Source organism: Mauremys reevesii, linkage group 14 (assembly GCF_016161935.1).
Source record: "Mauremys reevesii isolate NIE-2019 linkage group 14, ASM1616193v1, whole genome shotgun sequence".
Taxonomy (NCBI): domain Eukaryota; kingdom Metazoa; phylum Chordata; order Testudines; family Geoemydidae; genus Mauremys; species Mauremys reevesii.
In genome coordinates this window covers 30009466-30014957 of record NC_052636.1, presented here as the reverse complement: position 1 = coordinate 30014957, position 5492 = coordinate 30009466, and the positions used below count along the sequence as shown (strand labels likewise).

General features: G+C 49.2%; 1 non-coding gene across 1 annotated transcript; it reads left to right on the top strand.

Annotated features, from left to right (window-relative positions):
* The first annotated feature begins 4496 nt into the window (after positions 1 to 4496).
* On the top strand, positions 4497 to 4568 carry TRNAA-UGC. Its single transcript has one exon. It is a non-coding gene; the product is annotated as a tRNA-Ala (tRNA).
* The last annotated feature ends 924 nt before the right edge of the window (positions 4569 to 5492 follow it).

Below are 5492 nucleotides of genomic sequence, written 5' to 3'. Positions count from 1 at the left end.
GGAATAGGACCCAAGAGCCCTGATTTTCAAACTAACCATCGGATCTTGAATTTCAGACATGGAATGACCTGAATAAAGTGCTCTCAGATGAGCTCCAGACCAACAACAGTGACAGTAATTATTCAGAAAGTATTTGAGGAGAACTGCAATGTTAGAGAGAAACATGAGCTGCTCAGAGACCATTAATGTAGAGAAGCAGCAAAATTCATCAAACACAGAACTGGTTCTGACTTATTTCCTTGGTCTTAAAAGAGAACAACAAGGATCTGAGTTTCCTCCCTATCAATAACCCCCTGCTCAGCCAATCAGGGTAAAGACTGAGGGCGGGAGGCTGAGGGTTCTCACCAGAGAGCCCAAAGGATGGCCCAGGTCACTGGTGGGGATCTCTGCCCGAGCACTATTTCAGCCCCACATTTTTGGGTGGACCTCCCACAGTGGGAATTGCAGAGCACTCCCATGCAACACACACACACACACACCCTCTCCTGGTGTTGGGAGGGGAACAAGAGAAAGGACAAAAGAAGCAAGAGACGAAGAGAAAGGAGAGAGGGATGGATGGAGGAAAAGGTGAAACACAAAGGACAAACCCCAATGTCCCGTGACTCTAAGGGCCAAAATCCTAGGTGCGTAAAAAAATTCTGCCTCCTTAAGCTCGTGTTTTCCATGCCTAGAATTCAACTCTCACCAGATGGATCAGACTGAACAGGTTTCAAACCTCCAGGAGGCTCTTACCTTCTAAACAGGGACGGCTGTTTTCTAGTAAAATCACTAAAAGGGAAGGAGAAAACTCGAAAGAGGTTCCTCCTGGCGCTCACGTCCGTGAACCCGAATACTCTCTCAGTCCTCAAAGAGAGACCTGGAGAAGGAGACTTGCTGCAGCAAAGCCACAGGGGTCTCTGAGGTTTCCCTGGCCCCTCGCCCCGGTCCTGCCAGGCTGATGTCAGCATCTCTCTGTGAGGTCACCACCTCCCCACCACCTTGGACCAATAGTCTGAGGTCCTGCAAAAGGCCTTTGTGATGTCACTGCCACACCCCTCCCTTGCTGTGCCAATGTCCTGCCCCTGGCCAGGCACTTTGGAGGTTTGAGCTACTCCCTGGGGATCACCCCACTCGAGGAGCGTTCGTTCTAGGCAGCAAGCCGGCTAGACAGGGAAACATCAGACGCTGCTCCCAATGCTACACTCAGTTTTTCAGAAATTAGCTGACTTTATGGCCAGAAGAGACCATTAGAGCATCTAATCTGACCCCCTGCATATCACAGGCCTCCTGTAGGACACAAGAGCTACTTTTGGGGCAAACACATTCCAGAAAGGCATCTAGTCTTCATTAAATGACATCAGGAGATGGAGAATCCACCACTTTCCTTGGTAGCTTGTTCCTGTGATGAATCATCCTCGCTGTTGAATATTTGTGCCTTAGTTGTAATATGAATTTGTCTCTTTTCACCTTCCAGCCATTGGGTCTTGTTATGCCTTTCTCTGCTAGATTAAAGAACCCTTTAATACCCAATCTTTTCTCTCCATTAAGGCACTTCAACACTTCAATGAAGTCACCTTTCAATCTTCTTTTGATCAGCTAAACAGGTTGAGCTCTTTCAATAGCTCACTAGAAGGCATTTTTCTCCAGCTCTCAGGACATTTGGTGGGTCTTTGCTGCCCCAGCTCCAGTTTCACATCTTTTTCAATTGAGGTCACCAAAACTGGAGGCAGTATTCCACTATCAGGCTCGCTGATGCCGTGTCACCTCCTGTGACGTTATTGACATAATCTGTAACTGTACAGATCACCGTTGCGACCACTGTTCTATATTTGCAGCCAATATTGTAGAAAGATTGTCATGTAAGGGGTCTATGGAGAGGTTCTGATTGGCTGATTATAATGATGCCATCTCTAGATGTGTATCATTTTTGTAGTTGATGTTATAAGTATTGGCTCTGTTCTGTCATTATTTCAAACTTGTGCTCTGCTTCTGGGGAACACCCCAGATAAGTTGGTGTCAGTTCTGCCTAGCCTGCTTGATGGCCCATTAAGGACCATCAGCTCTACAATCGACCCACTGAGAGAAGGCAGATACGCCTTGTGACTCAGCAAGGTCTGCAGGGACCTGCCTATGGAGAGAACGCTAAGGTTTTTCTATGCCACGTTCTGGATAGAGTGTCCTTGGGACAAAGAAAGCAAAGACCACATGGCAAGAGACTATAAAAGGCTGATGCCTCATCTCCATCTTGTCTTCAATCCTGCTTCATGTCTCTGGAGGGACTTTGCTACAAACTGAAGCTCTAGACAAAGGACTGAATGACCCATCCCAGCTGTGGATTGACTCCAGAGACTTGATTTGAACCTGCAGTTTATTCCATCACTGTTAGAAGCCTGAACCAATAACTTTCCCATTACTGTATGTGAAGGGTTAAAATCCATGTGCATTTTATATAACAACCTGGTCTATGGATTGTGGCAGCTCTTTTCCAGACCCGAAGTCCAGACTATGGTCTAGCCCACTATGACTCTTTTGATGGTTTAAATTACACTCACGGGGACTGATGATAGAGTTACTGAAAGTTTGGGAGTTAGGAGCTGGTAGGTCAGTGGTCCAGTCCCCTCACAGATGACCTCCTCCCTCTGGGACAGGGGCAGGTCTGAGCTCTCATACCAAATGCTCATTGTGGCTGCCAGAGTTTGTGGGCAGCTCGTTTAGTTTATTCTGAGGGTTGAGTCCTGCTTTGTGCACCGTGTGTGAGAATGAAAATCCTAAACCGCCCTTTGAAATAACAAAAGCAGCAGGACGTGTTATTGTCCCTGCCCCAAAGCAGACAGACCGATGGAGAAATGCCATTGAGACTAGGGTAATACTCCACTGCCGTTCTGACATTTTTACTTGCTACACTCCCTTCCAGCCCTGTGGGGTCTCAGAGCCCAGTACTGAGCCTGAGCCGAGATGTCTACACTGCAAATTTACCACCCCACAGCCCAAGCCCCGGGAGCCTGAGCTGGTATGGGGCAGCCCTGGGTGTTTCATTGCAGTGTGGACATAAGCCTATTGTGTTTCATTTCTTAGGTTCTGCTGCCATCGTGTGGCCATTTCCTTCCCCTCCTTTCTGTCCAAAGCGCAAAACCCGGTTCCTCCAGAGGGAGAAGGACATCTTCCTTCTTTCCTTCCTCAACAGCCCCTTCCCTGGAGAGCCCTTTGCTGGGGTCTGGGTGGGGAACAGCCGTTTCTGAGGATTAATTTCATATTAATGGTGTTGATCTATAGATTTTACAGCCAGACTAGATCACTAGGTACCTCTGCTCTGACCTGATTCAGAACAGAGTCCAGAGAATTTTACCCAGTGACTCCTACATCCACCCCAAGATCTTCTGGCTGAACAAGGAGGGTTCATTCAGAAAGTCATCGTGTTTGGGTGTAAAAGTGTGAAATGATGGGGAAATTGGCCCCTCTTTCAAGTTTAAATGTTGTCACTTCTACACCTAGACCGGGGTGGCCAACCTGAGCCTGAGAAGGAGCCAGAATTTCCCAATGTAACTGCCAAACGTGCATCTTTGTATGCAACTACTGAGTCAATTGTGAACCTTCCCATCATTGTCCTTTGCTCTTAATCCTTAATCCATCATGGGCCCATTTCCCGCCTCTCTTTTCATACAGAAGCACAATTTTCTTTGCACAGACACAGGAACAGCAAGATCTTTCTCTGTCCCTTGTGCAAAGCAGGGGGCCAAATTCCATGGAAACAATGGACAAGCAGGGGGCTCTGGGCACATCCAGCCCTGGCCGTGAGATGTTCTCTCCTCTTTCTTTATGCTGCTGCTGCTATTTCATGGATTGTCTGGGATGGGGAAAAAGCTGAGTTCACTCCAGGTGGAGGGGAAAAGAACCCTGAAAATCTCAGGACCCAACCCTGCTACCGGGATCACTGAGGTGCTGGGAATCTGCCTGGGAAAGGGACTGTGTGAATTGTCAAGGTGGGGAACGAATAATCTACAACTAGATCCACCTCATTAACCACCGACACAGGCTAATCCTGCTGCCGATAGAAGGGAAACTGGGAGCCATTCTTTGCTGTTCAGCCATGGAAACAGTGACCCAATTGCACCGCAGTGAATGTGCTGGGGAAAGCTAGAGTTTACAGGCAGGTGGAAATAGCAGATCCTAGAAACACCTGGAGCTCCACACGCCACTTCTGCCACCAGGGTGAGGTGTTGCTCTGCTCACAGCATCCCCCACTATGACCTTGCAGCAGGGGATTGCCGCACCCCCAACCCAATGCAGGGGAGAGGGCTGAGTGTATCTCTGCACCCTGAGACCAGGGCAGCCACTCTCTCTGCCCCACACATAGAATCTGGCCCTGCTGAAAAGTGACCCCTATGAACAAGTCACCTCCAGGAGAGCAGGATTGGTCCTCAGAGAGGGGAATGGACTTCTCGTGAAGCTTATAGGTCACTGGATGCTCTGGAAACAGGAGGGCTCTGAGTGTAACCCATAGCAAACGCAACCTGCTAGGGGATGTAGCTCAGTGGTTGAGCATATGCTTTGCATGTACGAGGCCCTGGGTTCAATCCCCAGCATCTTCATGATCATTTTTTCACCCTGCTGCTTTGCTCATGCCCAGAGGGGATATGGCCCACCAGTCTCCCTGCACCAGTTTCAGTCCTGCTCAGTGAGGGGCAAGTGACAATTGCATGGAAGGTCTGGGGGTGGGTTCTGCTCCTAAGTCACCTCAGTACATTTAAGATTCCCATCCGCTGTGCTGCTTGGGACAATGGTAGATGAGAAGGGCGAATCCTCCAGCACTGGAGGGAAAGGTCCCATCTGCACAGCCTGAGAGGCAAGGAAACAGAGGGGCAGTCAGTGCTCAGGGAGGACAGGGGTCAATGATTTACTCCCAGCAGGGGACACTGTCTTTTTGAGTATCAGAGGGGTGGCCGTGTTAGTCTGGATCTGTAAAAGGCGACAGAGTCCTGTGGCACCTTCTAGACTAACAGACGTATTGGCGCATGAGCTTTCATGGGTGAATCCCCACTTCGTCAGATGAATGGAGTGGGAATTCTGTGCCTGGCTAGCCAACTACAAAAGCAGTTTCTCCTCCCTTGGTGATCACACCTCAACTGCTAGAAGAGGGTCTCATCCTCCCTGATTGAACTAACCTCCTTATCTCTAGACTGGTTCTTGCCTGCATACTTATACCTGCCCCTGCAAATTTCCACTACATTCATCTGACGAAGTGGGTATCCACCCACGGAAGCTTATGCTCCAATACGTCTGTTAGTCTGTAAGGTGCCACAGGACTCTGTCTTTTTGAGGCGAGTGCTGCTGGCTTGAGATGGTGCTGACGATGGATAGAAAAAAGGCTGGAGTCAATGGCAGATGGGACCACAGAAGGGGAAGGGGAATGGCAGCCCCACAGAAGGTCCTCGGTGCTCAGATGCCCCCAGTTATTGCACCCTGGCCTGTCCTAGAGAGAGAAAAGACACCGAGGGACCCAGACCCCCTACAGT